We start from the raw sequence: 20,513 nt of genomic DNA, 5'->3' as shown, positions 1-20,513 counted from the left end.
AGAGTCTGTCATACAGAGTGAAGCAAGTCAGAAAGAGAAAAACCAATACCATATGCTAACACATATATATGGAATCTAACAAAAAAGAAGTGGTTCTGAAGAACCTAAACGCAGACGCAGAGAATGGACTTGAGGACACGGGGAGGGGGAAGGGTAAGCTGGGACGAAGTGAGAGAGTGGCATGGACATATATACACTACCAAACGTAAAACAGATAGCTAGTGGGAAGCAGCCACATAGCACAGGGAGATCAGCTCTGTGCTTTGTGACCACCTAGAGGGGTGGGATATGGAGGGTGGGAGGAAGACACAGAGGGAGGGGACATGGGGATATATGTATATGTATAGCTGATTCACTTTGTTATACAGCAGCAACTAACACAACAATGTAAAGTAATTATACTCCAATAAAGATGTTAAATTATACTCCAATAAAGATGTTAAAAAAATAAATTAAAAAAAACACAGAAAAACCCCCACAGCGGGATAAAAGGATAAACCTTGAGTATGCTTGGTTTCTAGGGAAAGAGCCAGTGCAAGTTGGTCAGTGGTGATGGGAGAGCCGCCCTTTCTCAGCATCCAGTGTGGAGGGAAAGGCACTGGACCAGATGCAGGAGACCTAGCTTCTGGTCCTGCATCTACTGTGATGAGCTCTATGACCTCTGCTCTTTTTCATCATCTGTTCCTAGCGGGTGGCCTTAGTTCAGTGGTCCCCAGCGTGTGGGTCTGTTGTTGCTGGTCGGAAGATGATTTCAGATTCCCAGAGACCACGCCTAATAACGCCGACACTGCCATTTTTCATCTACCATGTTAATATTGAGGACTGACTTTTCCCAGCAGGTACTGTGCTGGATGCCGGGATGCTGGGATGCATCAACACAGGACTCAGGTGTGGACCAGCCCTGATGGTGCTTCTTGTCCTGTCTGGCTGTACCAGCCCATGCCACCTATACCACATGTTTATTTATTAAAAAAAATTTGTTTCAACTTTTTATTTTATACTGGAGTAGAGTTGATTAACAATGTTGTGTTAGGTTCAGGTGTACGGCAGAGTGATTCAGTTATACATGTACATGTATCTGTTCTTTTTCAAATTCTTTTCCCAATTAGGTTGTTACATATTACTGAGCAGAGTTCCCTGTGCTATACAGTAGGCCCTTGCTGGTTATCTGTTTTAAATATAGCAGTGTGTACCTGTCAATCCCAAACTCCCTGACTATCCCTCCCCACCACCCTTCCCCCCTGGTAACCATACGTTCCTTCGCTAAGTCTGTGAGTCTGTTTCTGTTTTGTCAATAAGTTCATTTGTATCTAATTGACGCTACTATTCAGTTTTTTATTGGTTAAAAAAATTCCTCCTCTTTTCAAAAATGTGCCTGACTCAGGTGTAATACAGGGATGATTAAATATTCCTTAAGGAAAATCAATGTTCAGTACAAATTCTGAACACAGGAAGCCTAATTTCCATCTTCCAAGCCATCCATCTCGGGGTCAGCTATAATCACCGTGTGAAGTATACTCTCTAGAAGCTTCTCAAAGCCACTGAGCTTCTAGAAGCCGCTGAAAGGGCTCCTAGAATGCGTGAGCATCTGTGTGTCTGAAGAAGGGGGTGTGGGAGAGGGCTGGATACCACTTGGTCTCTGGCCCTGTAAGTCTGAGTCTGCTGAGGGGGCTGAATCGGACCCCCAGAGTAGGTAAAAAAGGAAAAACATAATTAGTTGCTATTATGGGTTGAATTGTACTTCCGTCCAAATTTATATGTTGAACTGCAACCCCCAGTACCACTGAATGTGACCTTACAGGGAGACAGGGCTTATGCAGAGGTGATCCAGTTAATGATACCAGGATGAACCCTAATCCATTATGACTGGTGCCTCCCAAAACGGGAAATTTATAAGAGGCACGATCCAGGGAGAATACCATGTGAAGATGGAGACGGCCATCTATGACCCAAGGAGAGAGGCCTGGGACAGATGCTCCCTCAGACCCCTTAGAAGGACCCAAGCCTGCCCTTACCTTGATTTGGACCTCCAGCCTCCAGAACCGAGAAGCAACACATCTGTGACTTAAGCCACCCAGTCCGTGGCACCTTTTATGGTAGCTCTAGCGGACGAGTACTGTTGCCAACATCGAACTAAGATCCAAAGCTTCCATATGAAATTTTGGATTTCTCCTTTTTTAACCCATTGTGATGTTCACTCATTTGGCAAGCACTGTTTGAACGCGTCCCGTGTGCTAAATGCTGTTCCTGGTTTGGAACAACCACTGAGCCCACCTTCTTTGTTTGGAGAGCTCACATCCCAGTTGGGAGAGTTAGATGATAGACCAGAACAGAAGCAAAAGAAACAGCATGTCAGATACTGGCAAAGGTTATGAGGGGAAATAAAGCTGGGGAGAGAATATGGGGTGGGGTAGAGGAAGTGCAATTTGTAGTAGGATGGCTGGGGAAGGCTGCTCTGAAGAGAGGCATTCAAGCAGAGACTGGGAGACGTTGTGGAAGAACCATGTGGACAATAGGGTGGTGGGGGGTGACCCGTTTCCAGCAGGGAAAGCCCATTGCAAAGGCCCTGTGGTAGGTAGAATTCTAAAGATGCCACCCACAATTCCTGTCCCTGGTTACTTCAACCCTAACCTTGCCATTAAGGGCTTTTTGCAGTTGGGAATTAAAAGTCCTAAATCAGTTGACCTGAACACAGAGAGGCCTAGTCTCATCACGCCAGCCCTTTAAAAGCAGACTTTTCTCCAGCTGGCGGTAACTAGCTGGGGATAATATCACAGAGATTCTGGGTATGAGACTTGGCCTGCTATTGCTGGCTTTGAACATGGAGAGGCCATGAGGCCCTTAGGGCCTGATCGCAGCCCCTGACTGACAGCCAGCAGGGAAACGGGGTCCCCAGTCCCACGGCCACCAGAACGGAGTTCAGCCGACCAGTGAATTATGGTCTTGGAAGAGGAACCATCTCCAGAGCCTCCAGACAGTGTCAGCCTGGCTGACACCCAGGCCTGTGAGACCTTTGCTGAGAATTCGGTTGGGCCCACTGACACTTCTGACTCACAGTACCTTGAGCTAATGAATGGGGGCTATAAGATGATGAATTTGCAGAGATCCTAATACAGACCCATGTTGCAGGAGCCGCGATGAGCCCAGTGAGGTCGGGGTAGAAACTGCAAGACCAGGGGACCTGGGATCTGAAGACGGTCCCAAATGGAAACCGGGAGTGAATCTGAGTAGTGGCCCTTGACACAGACTCAGCAGGCGTGCTTCAAGGCAGCTCATCAGAATCCCCTCCCACGTCCCTTCATTCATTGACATCCGGGTTTCCAACCTCGGCTCTCTTGATATTTTGGGACAGACACTATTTTGCTTCGGGGAATGGGGGTGTTCTGTGTGCTGAAGGCCATTTACCTGCGTCTACTCGCTAGATTCCCGTAGCCTCCTTCCCCAGTTGTGACAACAAAAATATCTCCAGACACTGCCAAATGTCTTCTTCAGGGGGTCAAACCATCCCTGGCTGAGAGCCACTGGTTTACAGGACCCCTCTTAGCACTGAGTATGTATATTCTTGTCCTAAGGTGATGACTAAGTTATCAGACACCTACCCAGGAAGCCAGCTGGTTTTCCAGGTCAGACTGGACGCTTCATTGCTGGAATCTTCCCTCATTCTTTCCGTAGAGAACTTCAACAAAGATGCAAACTTTGGGTGCTAGCCTTTCTCTACCGTGGAGTGGATATTTTAAATGTCCTATGTCCTTGGGGATCTACCACCGGCACCCCAGAGCGGCCACCAGTAGCTGCTTATCCACCAGGTGAGACGATGTGAAGCACGCAGCAGAGGTTTGCCCAAATCAGAGCACGAAAGGTTTGCCCATCTCGGGGTAGCCCAGATAAAAGGACTCACTTGTACCCTGTGTCTATGGACACCCCACAAAGGATCAAATGGATGAAGAGGGAGGTCAGAGGAATCTCTTTGTGACACATGTCTGTCTCTAAATGTCCCACCTTGCTCTGGAGTCTCTGCTATGTGCTTTCTAAGCTGGCCGGCTAGGACAAAGTTAGGGAGCCAGCAGTCACTCAAACAGCCCATCCCCGGCCTGGCGCCCTACACGGAGTCACAGGAAGCAAAGTCATGACCAGCAAGCAGTGCAATCAACACCCACTGCACACTCTCCACTGACAACGCTCCGGGCACTGCAGTGGGAAGGCCTCCTGCTACGTACGCAAACCAGCTTCTGCTGCCGATAAAATGAGTGCGCTTTGCATCCTTTATATACATGCCGCATATGAAGGTACAGTACACTCATGTTGACCCTTCCATTATAATAAGACTCATAAATTTATATCCATAGCCACCCAGTAACCTGACAGGTGCTATGAAGCTAATATGGCAGAGAAAAGAGGCTGACGGCTTCCGGTGTTTCCAAGCACTTAAGAGAAAACAAACATCTGTCCGGGATCGGGGTCCGTATACAACTAAGATAATCGTAGGTGCTCTTACTGGTCTAATCATCTCCTCCAGTGGCTACCCTGGTATCAGGGGTTGATTAGATGCTCACTGGAGGCTGAATCCATGTGAGCTATCCACTTGGATTTCCCCAGGCCCCACCCTCAAATCGCTGACATATTCATACATTCTCTGTAATATCATTTATTTAATATTCTTCTTTAAATGAACTGCCTCTTCTTTTCTTTTTTTGCTTTAGCCAGTTTATTTCAAGAAGAAACTATATGTGACTACCGCAAATAAAAATCGAACTCCTTTTTCCAAATGCACATCAAAATAAATACATGACGCTACAAAAAAACCACAACCAAACATGTCTGTTCATAAATCTCAACGAATAGCATCTCTTGTTACAAGCATGCAGATCACACTCAGGGAGGCCCCGAGAGACGTGTAATTTAAAAAACGCAGAGTTTTCTTTCATAAATGCAGCCTTAACACACCACCTTGGGAGACGCAAGGGGGAGGGGATATGGGGATATATGTATACGTATAGCTGATTCACTTCATTATACAGCAGAAACTAACACACCATCGTAAAGCAATTATACTCCAATAAAGACGTTAAAAAAACAAAACATGGGAGGGAAGACTAATGAAAAGGGCCCTGCAGCAAAAACACTGAACACATTTGTTCTGTGTTTTGTTCTTGGTAGTGTGAGCTCGCTTCTGTCTCCCTGTGAAGGGAGACAGAAGCCAGGAACCACCATGAGGAACCCTGTGAATGCCATCACCCCGTCCCACCAGCGTTCCTGAGCTGGGGACAGCTGAGGTCCGGGGGGGTGGGGGCACAGTGCCTTCCTCAGACCAGGACCCTGAGAGGCCCCAGGGAGTGAGACGGCACAGACAGGTTCTAAGGATGCGAAAAATGCTCTAAAGATCATCACCGCAATTTCCTAAAAGAAGTGGTGTGTTTGTGCCTGTGTGCGTGCACGGGCACGCGTGCCGGTGAAAAATGCTCTTATTTGCCTTGTAAATGCTCCACTGCAGTTGTGTGTGTGGCCACTGAAACCCAGCTCGCTCCTCTGGGTATAAAGTCCTTGCACCCTAATGGAGTGAGAGCAGTGGTCACAGCCAGTTCAGCTGGAACAGACGCCCCTCACCTCTCTCGGACCCGCGTGAAAATGACTGCCGTCAAATGCTTTTCCAATTGACGGTCTCGTTTCACCACCTGTTTAGCTTAGCAAACACTGTCTCCTTTTGGCCGTTACCTTTTGCTGCCTCCAATTTGCCTTTGATGTTGGGTGTTCATGAAAATTCCTTTAACAGAAACTCATCAAATGTTTGAAGCCAAGTCCAGAGCTCAGAGAACACTGGGGTTTCCCAAGCATTGTTTTTGCTTCGAGCTCTGTTATTTCTTTCTTTCTTTTTTTTTTTGCCCTGATCTGGTCTCAGACAATGGGCTCTCCTCACTCCTTCGATTGCAAACTTTGGCACAAGAGTTGTTCACTCATAAGATAAATACCAATGTTCTGCTTTCAGACGTTTGTTCCTAAAAACCCCCAATCCTATCGCCCACTTTAAAGGTTCAGGCTGGGGCTTCCCTGGTGGCGCAGTGGTTGAGAGTCCGCCTGCCAGTGCAGGGGACGCGGGTTCGTGCCCCGGTCCGGGAAGATCCCACGTGCCGTGGAGCGGCTGGGCCCGTGAGCCATGGCCGCTGAGCCTGCGCGTCCAGAGCCTGTGCTCCGCAACGGGAGAGGCCATAACAGTGAGAGGCCCGCGTACCGCAAAAAAACAAAACAAAACAAAACAAAACACTTCAGGGTGGCCATCATAAACCAGTGGTGTGCTGACTGTTAAATCTGCAGGAATGCTGCAAGCTGGTTGTTAAACATGGCAGTTATTCAAATATAAGTTATATAAACCTATAATGGAATAATCTGCCTTAGGAAACAAAGGTAATCAGTACTCACAACTCCCTAATGATTTTACCACTATTTACCGTGATCTATGCTCTTGAGATTGTGTTTACACATCTGCATGGAGGAAATTCTATATAATGGAGTGCTACTGGACCCCTCTTCCCGACTCTGTGTTCAGTGATATCACGTTGGTAGCTTGAAATTCGTTACAGTGAGAGTATTTACACCAAAGAAACTGGCCAACGCTACACATCAGGGCCTTTTCCCCCTGGAGACCAGTTGTTAGACATCTCCCAGCACACCACTGGTGCTAAGTGGATCAGTGCTACATGGGATGATTTCCATAGTAAAACGTTCTCAGCACCACTCATGACCGTTACTGCTGTGTTCTCATCAAATCGCCTCTATTCAGGACAAGCCTCTAAAATTCATGATGAAGATTCTCCATTTGCACCCCACGCTCCCATCCATTTCCTGCCCTTCTTTGCTCTATTTTGTGCCCTAGGGGGCTGAGGCTGACTTCTAGGTGACTTCAGCCCCACCTACATACATACCACAGAATACTACTCAACCATAAAGAAGAAAGAAATCATGCCATTTGCAGCAACATGGAAGGACCCAGAGATGATCATACTATGTGAAGTAAGTCAGACAGAGAAAGACAAACATCATATGATATCACTCATATGTGGAACCTAATTTTTTTTTTTTTTTTTTTTTGCGGTATGTGGGCCTCTCACTGCTGTGGCCTCTCCCGTTGCGGAGCACGGGCTCCGGACGCGCAGGCTCAGCGGCCATGGCTCACGGGCCCAGACGCTCCGCGGCACGTGGGATCCTCCCGGACCAGGGCACGAACCCTGTCCCCTGCATCGGCAGGCGGACTCTCAACCACTGCGCCACCAGGGAAGCCCTGTGGAACCTAATTTTAAAAAATGATACAAATGAACTTATTTACAAAACAGAAACAGACTTCCAGATATCGAAAACAACCTTACAGTTACCAAAGGGGAGACGTGGTGGGGTGAGGGACAAACCAGGAGCTTGGGATGAACACACACACTAGTATAGATAAGACAGATAACCAACAAGGACCTACTGTAGAGCACAGGGCACTCTACTCAGTACTCTGTGATCACCTACATGAGAAAAGAATCTGAAAAAGAATAAATATATGCATATGTGTAATGGAATCATTTTGCTGTACACTTGAAACTAACACAACATTGTAAATCAACTAGACTCCAATAAAATTAAAATTAAAACATGAAAAAAAAAAACAGAACAGCACCACCCAGGATCTTCTTCCCTTCTGGCTCCAGCGGAGTTGGGCCAATGGGAGACACAAATACCACACTGAGGGGTAGGAAGAGGGGGGCATCTCTTACCCTCCATTCTGCACCATGATTTGGGCCGCAGCTGGGTCCCCTGTAGGGACAGCCCCACCTCCAAGACCCCAGCTGTCACCAAGCTTTGGTGAGACTGGTCCCTTCCCTACCCCTTCAGGCCTAGGAGTGATAAAGCTGGTGCCCACCTGCCTCAAACCTGCCTACACCTCTATAAACAGTTCTTTTTTAATTAATTAATTAATGGCTGCCTTTGGTCTTTGTTGCTGCGCACGGGCTTTCTCTAGTTGCGGCAAGCAGGGGCTACTCTTCGTTGTGGTGCGTGGGCTTCTCATTGCGGTGGCTTCTCTTATTGCAGAGTGCAGGCTCTAGGTGCGTGGGCTTCAGTAGTTGTGGCACATGGGCTCAGTAGTTGTGGCTTGTGGCCTCAGTAGTTGTGGCTCGTGGGCTCAGTAGTTGTGGCACATGGGCTTAGTTGCTCGGTGGCATGTGGGATCTTCCCGGACCTGGGCTCGAACCCGTGTCCCTTGCATTGGCAGGCGGATTCTTAACCACTGTGCCACCAGGGAAGTCCTGACAGTTCTTTTAATAATAAATATAAACTTGGGGTGGGAATTTTGTTGGCTGCTGGGAGCCTGATGGGTATGCTAAGATGTCCTCTATCTACGGGCCATCCAGTCTTTGGTCACTTCCTCCAAGTTTGAAGCGATATCATTCATAGTGACAAAGCATATCTAGACATCCGTCAGTGACTGATCTTATCATATTTCCCCACAGTTTCTGCTCTGAGTCATCACAGAATCTGTAACTTAGCATCCAGCTTTATATACTCTTCCTCGGCATTTAGGTAGCACACCTAGAGCTATCTCTGGGGCAAGTTTGGCGAAGCATTACGGATTAAAATAATTCAGCAGAACCAAGGCAGAAGGAAATGTCATGACAAATGTCACCCAGGCTAAAGAAAGTAGTTTGGTGCACTGACTTTCTTTGGGTAGGTGGGCATGACAGCACTTGCTGTACCAGGAGAAAAACAGGCATTAACTCAACTCTCTAATAGTGAAATATACGTACCCATCAGTCAGTTTCAACAACAATCCACATTTAGCCAGTCTTGTTTCATTCATCCACCTCAACGTTTTTATCCTGAACTATTTAAAACCAAAACCCATACTTCATTCCATTTCACTCCCAAATACTTCAAGATTTAAAAAAACATAATCACCTTCCCATTATCATATCTAACAAAATTAATAATTTCCTAATGTTAAAAATGTCCTTTATTATCTCAAAGATGTTATTTTATAGAATTGGTTTGTTTCCATCAAAATCCAAACAAGGTCCACACGTGGTACTGGTTACTATGTTCTTAAGTGTCTTTTATTTGTAGGGAGTTTTTTTTTTAAATTACAGATTCTATTTCACTTCTAGTGATCAGTCTGTTCAAATTATCTATTTCTTCTTGACTCAGTTTTGATACGCTCTATGTTTCTGGAAACTTGTCCATTTCTTCTAGAATGTCAGATTTGTTGGCACAGAATTGCTCATAGTATTCTTTTATGGTTTTCTGTACTTCTGCGGTATCAGTTATGTCTCCTTGTCTGTTTCTTATTTTGTTTATTTGGGTTCTCTCTCTTTTCTTCTTGGTGAGCCTGGTCAAAGGTTTCTCAATTTTGTTTACCCTTTCAAAGAACCAACTTTTGGTTTTATTGAGTTTTTTCTGTTGTTTTTTAATCTCTATTTTATTTAATTCCTCTCTGATCCTTACTATTTCCTTTCTTCTGCTGACTTTAGATTTAAGTCTCTTTTATTATATTAAGTTATCCTCCTCCTTTTATTCATGCAACTGATATTTTTTGAAATACTAAGTCTTTCGTCCTACAGAATCTCTGTATTCTGGATTTATCAGATGGTGTCTTTGCATTGCCATTTAGTGTGTCCCTCTACCCCTGAATTTCCTTTAATGGAAACCCTGAATGGTTTATGCTGGCCCACTTCCTGGGTGGGGCTCTGTATTTATTATTGCATCGTATGCTAAGTCCAGACGGCATCCATCTATATTAAAATAGTTTGTATACATTTTTCTGGGATGAAATTATTATTATAGCACCCTAATAAATCAGCACTCGACAGGGCAGTGTTAAGATGATATATGGGTCTATTAGAAATGCTGGTTGGACACCAGTTTAGAATGGCTGTGAAGAGATGTATAATTCTGTAAAGCATCAAAGTGTATAGTGAACCATTAGCTTTGAAACTAAAATCTCTGCAGACTCTCAGCATTTTAACACAACTCCATCTGAGGCAGGGAGTCGGTCCATGCACCCAAGCAACGCATCCATCCAGCCCCGAATGCAAAGGTCTCCCGTGACGTGTACCTGGGAGGAGCCACAGTCCCATCCTGCTACAGACCATCTGCCCCAAACACCGCCCTGAGCAGTGCTCCAAGGCAGTGGTTCTCAACCAGGGAGATCTGCTCCCCAGGGGACACTCGGTGGTATCTAGAGATGTGTCTGATGGTCAAGATTAGGAGATGGGGGTGAAGCTGACATCGAGTGGGTAGACGCTGAGACGGTGCTGACCACCCTACAAGGCACAGCACAGCCTCCGCAGCAAAGGATCATCTGGCTCCCACTCTCAGTACCGGAGAGGGGAAGAAATACGGCTCCTGAGCGAGCCTGGCACGTGGAAGACACCACAGTCTAATCACCAGATTAACGTGTGCCCCCAAACACTCCGTGCATCTGTTGCTCTGAGATTACTGTGCTCGGATCCTACACGTGCAGACAGTAAAGAATTTTTATGATCTCACTTTACGTATTTTTGAGAAGACGCTGGCACAATGCTTATTTAATCATCGGAGAATAAACCATCGGGAGGAGAGTTCACGCTGTGCGCCACGCGCGATTCACAGCAGGGGCCACGGGGAGCAAGGACACAGAATTGCAAAGGTGGGCCTCACCTGGCTGTCTGAGTGCTCGTCGACAGGAAACAAAACCAAATCTTTTCTGCTGCCTTACTTTACTAGGTTCCGAGGAGGTGGGGAACTAGCCATGGAGTCTGTGCTCTGCTGTGTTTGTGAGGATATCAAACAACTACCATATATCATTCAAATTTTTGTATCAGCCAGGCTCTCTGCTAAGTGTTTTCCATGTGTTACTTAAACAATAACAACCCCTCGGTGTGTCATCAGGGAAATGCGAATTAAAACAACAATGACACGTACGCACTACTCTGTATAAAACAGATAACCAACAAGGACCTACTGCACAGCACAGGGAGCTCTACTCAGTACTCTGTAATGACCTATAAGGGAAAAGAATCTAAAAAGGAGTGGACGTATGCATATCTATAACTGATTCACTTTGCTGTACAGCAGAAACTAACACAACATTGTAAATCAACTCCACTCAATAAAAATTAATTAAAATAAATACATAAAACACTGCTGGTAAGAGTACCGAAAGAAAAAACAAAAACGAAAAACCCAGGGCTTCCCTGGTGGCGCAGTAGTTGAGAGTCCGCCTGCCGATGCAGGGGACAGGGTTCGTGCCCCGGTCCGGGAAGATCCCATATGCCACAGAGTGGCTGGGCCCGTGAGCCATGGCCGCTGAGCCTGCGCGTCTGGAGCCTGTGCTCCGCAACGGGAGAGGCCACAGCAGTGAGAGGCCCGCGTACCGCAAAAAAAAAAAAAAAAAAAACAACAACCCCACACAACAAGGAGATACCACCACAGACCCATATCCAGACCACAGATGACAACACCAAATACTGACGAAGATGTGGAACACCTGGAACTCTCGTTCATTGCTGGTGGGAACACAAAATGGTACAGCTGCTTTGGAAAACAGTTTAATGGTTTCTTACAAAACCAAAATACTCTTACCATATGATCCGGCAATCACTCTCCTTGGTATTTACCCAAAGGAGTTGAAAATTACGTCCACACAAAAACCTGTACACAGACGTTCATAACAGCTTTATTCATAATTGCCAAAACTTGGAAGCAACGACTATGCCCTTTGGTAAGTGAATGGATAAATAAACTGTGGCCCATCCAGACAATGGAATGTTACTCGGCGCTTAAAAGAAATGAGCTATCAAGCCATGAAAAGACACGGAGGAACCTTAAACGCATGTTACTAAGTGAAAGAAGCCAATCGGAAAAGGCTACACACTATGATTGTAACTCTGTGCCATTCTGGAAAAGGCACAACTGCGGAGACAGGAATGAGATCAGTGGTTGCCAGGAGTTGGTGGGTAGGAATAGGCGGGGCGCAGATTTTCAGGGCACCGCGAATACTCTGTTAAGATATACTAATGGTGGATACATTTGTCGAAACCCATAGAATGTACAACAAACACAAAGAGTAAACCCTAAGGTAAACTGTGGACTTTCAGTGATTACGATGTGTCAGTGTCGGTTCATCAGTTGTAACGAAGGTACCGTCTGGCGGGGGATGTTGATGATGATAAAGGGTGTGCACGTGTGGGAGCGGGGGAAATATGGGGAATCCACGTACCTTTCTCTCCAAATCTGCTCTAAAACATTAAAGTCTTGGGAATTCCCGGGGCGTCCCGTGGTTATAGGACTTGGACTTGGCGCTTTCACTGCTGGGGCTCGGGTCGGGGAACTAAGATCCCACAGGCTATGTGGTGCAGCCCCAACCCGCCCCCGCAAAGAAAAACAAAAAACAGAACTAAAGAGAATGAAAAGCTATTATTAAAAAAATCAAGTCTTAAAAAACAATAAAAGGCTTCCCTGGTGGCGCAGTGGTTGAGAGTCCGCCTGCCGATGCAGGGGACGCGGGTTCGTGCCCCGGTCCGGGAAGATCCCACGTGCCGCGGAGCGGCTGGGCCCGTGAGCCGTGGCCGCTGAGCCTGCGCGTCCGGAGCCTGTGCTCCGCAACGGGAGAGGCCACGACAGTGAGAGGCCCGCGTACCGCAAAAAAAAAAAAAAAACCAATAAAGATCTCCTAACAATTTCACTGAGTAGGTGCCATGACTGTGCTCCACGTTTAAACAAGTGACAAAACACAGAACAGCAAAATAATGTGCTCAAGAGCACACAGGGGTTAAGAGGCAGAGTGAGTGCTTGACCCATGCAGTCTGATTCCCTCGTTAGACCAGTCAGTCTATCCTGTGTTTCAGCAGAAGGACTGGTGATCCATCATAAAGCGCTGGCCTGGAATTACTGTCCCTGATGTACTTGTCCTATGGTCAGGAAAGTCATCTGGGGGTAATTCACACACACACACACACACACACACACACACACCCTACTCCTAACTTGATAGGCAACCAGGCAACTCGTGAATCAAGAACCACTGGTGCAAAAGAATGTATTAATAATAAAAACCAGAAAGGGCAAAAGGGCCCACCCATCAAATCCGTAATGGCTCCTTAAGTAACTCCTTTGCAGGTATCTGTGGCCTCCTGGAGAGATTCAGTGGCCAGTCTCGGAGGAACTTTAGGAGGAAGACGGCTTTGGCGCAGCTGGCCCATCCATATTTGTTGAGGCTGACCTAGTAACTCGCCCCTGAAGGAGCCCTGAGTCTTTCAGTAGCACTGCTTTCCCTGGCCAGGAGGTGAACATTACTCCCTAATAACCAGCTGAGAAGGAGACCCAGGGTGGAGGTAGCACCACATTGCAGCTGCTGTCTTGGCCCCCCTCCCACTCTGGCGTCCCCCAAATTCATCTTTCTTTCGTTCTTACTTGGGGTGCATTTCAGGACACAGTGACCAACCATTGCTGCTTTCTAATTCTTGCACAAACTTCTCAAAATGCCTTTCTTAGCTGCAGCAGGGATTCTCTGGAGGGTGGTCAAGTGAAACTTCCAAAATATAGAAAGAGCTTATACAGCTCAACAACAGGAAAACAAACAACCTAATGAGAAAATGGGCAGAAGACTTAAATAGACATTTCTCCAAAGAAGATGGCCAAGAGGCACGTGAAAAGATGTTCAACACCGCTAATTATTAGATCAATGCAAGTCAGAACCCCAGGGAGGTAGCACCTCATGCCGGTCAGCTCTTAAAAGCCAGGGGCCAGGGCTTCCCTGGTGGCGCAGTGGTTGAGAGTCCGCCTGCCGATGCAGGGGACGCGGGTTCGTGCCCCGGTCCGGGAAGATCCCACATGCCACGGAGCGGCTGGGTCCGTGAGCCGTGGCCGCTGAGCCTGCGCGTCCGGAGCCTGTGCTCCGCAACGGGAGAGGCCACAGCAGCGAGAGGCCCGCGCACCGCAAAAAAAAAAAAAAAAAAAAAAAAGAAGAGACCATATTCATGTGGTTTTCCTGGTATGAAGACAAATACAGGCCTTTTTGATGCCAGTGACGCTTTATGTGCCATTGGCAGTCAGTGACCCCGTTGCACCTTCAGGCCTCCTAGTGGCCCCCCCTTCTTCAGGATGCTTTCACGGATCTCAGGCCTAACTTCTTAGCTCACCAAATGTAAGCTCCCTCTCATGGACCCGAGGCGCTGAGTAGTTAAGTCACTTACAGCTATAAAGGTTTAAGACAGCTGGACTCCAGAGCATCTCCACAGGAATCTGCCTGCTTACTTCTCGCACTGCAACAAATTGTATGTCTCTTGGAAGGGCAGGTCCCCAACATGGATGACCCACTGGGTGTCACTGACAGAAATAACAGTTGAGCACTTGATGTTATTGATCAGTAATACTTTGGGTTGCAAGAAATTAGTGTAGAGAATGCTTCAGAAAGAAAGGCCTCTAACTGTCTCAAAGAACAGGATGTACAGGAGGTTGGCCGCCACTGGGTTTCTGTCGCAAGGAGGCTCTTGGCTTTCCTCTGTTGTCATCAGTCTTAGCCTCACATTCTTTCACCGCCATCACAAGCAGGAAAAGAAAGAGTGGAATACGAATAATGGCAAAGGCTTTCTCTTCAAAGGACCTTGACCCTGCAACACACCAGAAAGCTTGTCTCTATAACTCATGGGCCAGGCCACTCCGGCTAGATTGAGAACTGGGAAAAGGAGTCACTGGCCAAAGAGACTAGGGATGGTTCGTCCTCTGAGACTTCGGGAGGGTCTACCTTCCTGAGATCAGGGTATTTCCACCTGAAACTCAGACAACATAGACTTCCACTGGTAGCGAAGAAGGGAGCATGGCTACTGGGCATCGAATCAACTCCCAGAAGTGCCTGTCTCACCAGTTATCCTGGGGGGCTCCTTCTAGAGCAAGCTACAACAATCGCTACCGTGGACAAATGGACGGGAAGGACAGACTATGTTCCACTCCTCAAGGACAGACATTCCCATATTCACAGGGCACTCTGGGCAGAGAGGGACAAGAAGGCTTTCACTGCCAGTTGTGACCAACAGCATATCCTCGTGCTTGGCTCAGTGGGCCGCGCATTTACAATCGGAGCCCGTGTATTTTGAGAGAGCTGACATGTTACCTATAGAGAATTCTGTTGTTTGCACATGTGCCCTTTCTGCAAGAAAAAGAAAAAAACGAGAGCAGAGAAACCCATCCACCCCAAAGTCGTCTTTAGAAGGACATTTCAACCCGAAACTTCACCGTGAGTTCCCTGCTGCAGAATTTTCATGAGTAGGCTTGTTTTCTCCCGATTCACAAATTACTGTTTGTAGCTTCGTCTTTGATGAATTCTGCCCTGGAGTTGGTCTTCCAGGGCTAGAATTATCTTCTTGGTTGAAAAAAAGGTGAACAACCAAAGGAAGAAATGATATCCATGGCCATAAATGACAGCCTGTACGTGAGCTATGTAGGACTAACGCCAGCGGGGGAGAGCTTGGCTTCCTGCAGAAAGGCCCAGTGTCTAGGGAATGGCTCTCGGGCTTCACAGCGCAGCACTTAAGCCCTGGGGAGATGGTTTATACCGCTGCTAATATTTTGAACGCACACTGCCAATATTATAAAGTTGTATAGGCACTAAAATTGTGCTCTACGTATTCCCCAATTTTTTTTTCTGAACGGTCCCTCGCATCAAGGGTACAGTTGACCTTTGCTATATAATACCCCTCTTCCTTTCTAATAAGAGAACCCCACCTGACTCGAAGGAATCCGTTCTATGTTGATCTAGGGTAGGTAAACTTGTACCCATCGTAACTGCCACATCCCTGAGGCATGACAATTGGTTCAAGGATGAGTCATGACCTCAGACGCATCCTTGACCAATCAGAGTTCTTTACAGATTTTTCTCATCTAGTAATAGGAAAAAAAGGTCCCTTTTTAAGGGTCATTCGGCTGGGAGGTTGTGAGTCTGAAGCTGTTGGTGACGTCTATTCTATTTTGTAGAAATTTCCTGAGAAAGAGCGAGAGAGAGGCAGAAACTTGATGACATCATTTGAACCCCTGATCCAGGTCTGCTTGGATCTAGTATTAACTCCGGGCTTTTGGGCTAGGAGTGTGAATCAATTTCCTTTCTTAAAAAAATGTAAAACCTACATAACATAAAATTTACCATCTTAACCATTTTAAAAAATCTATTTTTCTCTCTCTGACTTACTTCACTCTGTAGGACAGACTCTAGGTGCATCCACCTCGCTACAAATAACTCAATTTCGTTTCCTTTTATGGTTGAGTAATATTCCATTGTATACATGTGCCACATCTTCTTTACACATATATATGGAATTTAAAAAAATGGTTCTGATGAACCTAGGGGCAGAACAGGAATAAAAACGCAGAGGTAGAGAATGGACTTGAGGACACGGGGAGGGGGAAGGGGAAGCTGGGACGAAGTGAGAGAGTGGCATGGACATATATACACTACCAAACGTAAAATAGATAGCTAGTGGGAAGATAGCTAGCCGCATAGCACAGGGAGATCAGCTCGGTGCTTTGTGACCACCTAGAGGGGTGGGACAGGGAGGGTGGGAGGGAGACACAAGAGGAAGGGGATATGGGGTATATGTATACATACAGCTGATTCACTTTGTTGTACAGGAGAAACTAACACAACATTGTACAGCATTTATACTCCAATACAGATGTTTAAAAAATCTATTTTTTATTGAAGGAAAGATTCTTTAAATTCTATAGTGCTTTACAGTTTTCAAAAGTTTCACACACATGATTTCATATAATCTCATAATAACCCCCTTTGTTCCCCCTTCCCCTATATTGCCCCTCCTTCCTTCTCCCCACTGGTAACTACTAGTTTGTTCTCTACATCTGTGAGTCTGCTTTCTTATCTATTTTTAAGGTGTACGGTTTAGTGGCATTAAGTACACTCACACTGATGTACATCTCTCACCACCATCCACGCCCAAAACGTTTTCATCATCCCAAATTGACACTCTGTACTTGCTAAACAATAACTTCCATTCCCTCCTCCCCCGCCAGGCCCTGGCAACCACCATTCTACTTTCTAGCTCTATGAAATTGACTACTCTTGTGTACTTCATATAAGTGGAAGCTACAGTATTGGTCCTTTTGTGATTGGCTTATTTCCCTTAGCATAAGGTCCTCAAGATTCATCGACGTTGTAGCATGTGTCAGAATTTCCTTCCATCTTAAGACCGAATAATATTCTATTGTATGGATAGATCACATTCTATTTATTCATCTGTTGATGGACGCTTGGGTTGCTTCCACCTATTGTCAATTGTACAATGCTTCTATGAACGCTGGTATGCAATATTTCTTTGCGTCCTTGTTTTCAATTATTTTGTGTCTAGTCCCAGAAGTGGCATTGCAGGATCATTCAACTTCCTTTTGATTTTTCTTGAACAATTTGGGGATTCTGTTGTGGGCAACCACGAGTAACCCGTCGAGTACCAATGACACTGCCAATGTCAACGGCAGTGAGGGCAGCATATTCCCAAATAGAGATTGGGCCCAATTTGTCTTTAACCACATATCAGTAATCACTTTAGATAAACAATGAAATGAGTCAAAACTTGTTCAAAATTTCTTAAACGGAAGTACACAACTGTCGGTTGCCAAAGAAATTAAGGACGAGGCATCGCCATGTAAATGTGGCAGAACACAAGCAGGGTAGATGATTCATTCATTTTTCCATGCTTCAAACACAAATGGTTCCAACCACAGGGCCTTTGCATGTGCTGTTCCTTTTTCCCAGAACACTTCTTATTCGTTTTTTTGGGATTGTCTTTTTCTGATCATTTGACAGGTCATCCCAGACTACCCTGTTTTGCTTTCTAACACAACACCCTATTTTAGTTTCCTTACAGCACTGATTGTTAACTGAAGGGGTCCTATTTCTATTTTTGTTTATTTTTTATAGTGTGTCTTCCCAGTTCAATATAAGCACCACGAGAACAGGGACCCCATCTGCCTTGTTCACAGCTGCACTTCCCCAGTGAAAACAAGCATTCCATAAACACGTGTGGATGATGTGAGCGAACATGTGTCGAATGTTGAAGACACGGTTGTGATCACTGGGCTAAATAGTGTACATACATTGCTGAATTCCCCAGGATCAGGATACCCGGAGCTCCCCACTTGGGGAAGGGAGCAGAGAGTGTTACGTAGATGAAGAAGTGTTTGGGGCAACAGACGGGTGAAACGGTGGATGTCAATGTGTAGGGTACAGAAACATAGCAAGACTCTATGGTCCTTCCCCACGGTGTCTTCCACCTGCCTTTTGCCTGTAGAAAAACTTCAGCCAAAGAATAAGTTTAACCAGAGAAGTGGGAAAATGTGGGTACAAGAAATATTTCACATTCTTACCACTGTCAAAACTAAACTAGCAGCTCAAGTACTACAATAGAGAGAGGTGGAAGATCTGGGCATGTGCCTAGTCTAAAGTAAGTAGTGCTTTCAGATCCTACTGGATTGTTGTCAAGAGGTAACACTGACCCGTTATTGCCAGTTCTTCTGATTTGGGATGTGAAGCCATCAATATTTATTTTTATAGGAAATGCTATTATTTTAGGTTATTGCAAGGACTTCACGTATTTTTAAAATATGTTAAAAACACCCCAAAACATATCTGAGCACAAGTTTCTATTCTTGGGCCACCATTTGTAACTCCTGACTTCTCAGGACTGGCTATAGAATTTCAATGAACAAGGCAAGTCTAGCCAAGTTCACACCAGCAATCTGGTGGGGTAGGCTCGGCAGCTGTCTACCCAAATCAAGGGTGAACCTGTCTGTAATGTTGAGGGGTGAGGACCTGAAAGCCAAGAGAAGGATAAGACTTAGGCAGAGGCAGAAAGATCCAAGCTTGCAATGTCACAGAAGGTCTCCCAGGTATTACAGCAGAGATCTGGTCGGGCAGGTACCCCAAGGTGCAAAGCGACCCCTCACTCTTCCTTACCAGCGGTCCCTGATTTTGTCCAGATCTCAGATGACCAATTACTTCAAGGGAGGTTGACCCCCTTCCTCCAGCCTTAGGGAAGCAATCTTGCTGACACTGCAACCAACTTATAATTCCATTTCTTTTTCTAGTGATTGCCTTAGAAAGAGGCAGGAGATGCAATTCTGGCCGGGGATGAGGGAGCTTAGTCTGCAGGGGCATAGAACCTCTGGGAACAGTTTCTGTGACCTTAAAAGGAAAGGGGAAGGGACATGTTTTTTCTTTTGAGCCCAGGCATATATCCTGTGAGGATTTTATGCACGGAACTATAGCAGCCAGCTTGGTACTATGAGGGGACACGTATGAGGACAGAGGCCACCACAGTCAGGATGGAAGAGGGGGGAATGGAAAGAATCAAGTCCTTGAGGGTGTCTTTGAGCCCTGAATGAACCAACCAGGAGGGTACCACACCTTCCAACTTTTTGTTTCATGAGCTAATGAATTCACCTAATGTTGGAGCACTCATGTTCCCTTCATCCGTCCCCTGATCAAGGTAGACATCACTCATCAATCCTGCTAATCCTACCTATAGGGCTTCCCAAACTTCCGTAACATGGTGCTCTAGGGAACCAGTGTCCGGCTGATCAATGAACAAGAGAAAATGTGCTATCCTGGCCCAGACGATGCACAGAAAGAGACAGTAAAGCACAGCCTCTTAAAATTTATTTTCAATTCCAGTAGCAACATACGGTACCCTGTTAGCTGTGAAAATTCCAAAGGCATAAGCACCCAGGTTAAAAATAACAAGACTACCCCTTCCTTTAACTGTTCACATCACAATAGTTTGTTTGTTCTTCCTAATTATACCATGAGGTAGACAAGGAAGGGATGATAATCCCCAAATAACAACAACAAAAATTTTTGATCCACCAGCCACAGAGATAAAAATGGGCAGAGGTAAGGTTGGTGGCACCAAGCACAACATCCTCACTGGTCACACCAGGCTTATGAGAGGCTTATCACGTGACTGTTTGGCAAGCTTTCAGCAAAGATGAAGAAGAGGAGGAAGAAAGTGAAGGAGAAGGACAAGAGGGGGAGGGGGAGGGGGAGGGGGGAGGGGAGGGGGACAGAAGAAGGAAAAAGGATGTTAACCGTAACACTCTAAAGAAATAAAAATCAGAACATACAGGAGGTACCATGTATTCACTCTTCAAAGGAGGAAAAATTGAAATCAAGGGTTGATGAAAGTATAAAGTAACAGGAATGTTTATCTCCTGTTGAACATAAGAGTTGAGGGGAATGTAAAACGGTTAGCTACTTAGGATAGCCATAAAGCAGTATTCCTTAAAAACAGAAATGCTCTACTCTACGAGCCAGTGAGCTACCTTCTTGGGATTTAGTGCAAAGAAATACTTTAGCACAAAGACATATTATGTGTGTGTTCATTGCTGCATTGATGGTGGGGATAAAAATGGGGGTCACATCTTGTGGTTTTCCCAGGAGGGTCCTAACTGTCATGGAATAATCATTGCTAAGACATCCTTTCACTCTGAGAAAGTCCCACTTG

At 45.9% G+C, this 20,513-nt stretch overlaps 1 protein-coding gene across 1 annotated transcript in view; it reads right to left on the bottom strand.

Moving 5' to 3' along the window:
• TMEM132C (transmembrane protein 132C) overlaps positions 1-20,513 on the bottom strand; it is a 291,179-nt gene that overhangs the window by 128,842 nt on the left and 141,824 nt on the right. The gene's annotated exons all lie outside the window — the stretch shown is intronic.

The sequence above is a fragment of the Phocoena phocoena genome, chromosome 13 (assembly GCF_963924675.1).
Source record: "Phocoena phocoena chromosome 13, mPhoPho1.1, whole genome shotgun sequence".
Classification (NCBI taxonomy): domain Eukaryota; kingdom Metazoa; phylum Chordata; class Mammalia; order Artiodactyla; family Phocoenidae; genus Phocoena; species Phocoena phocoena.
This window is presented reverse-complemented; position numbering and strand designations above follow the sequence as displayed.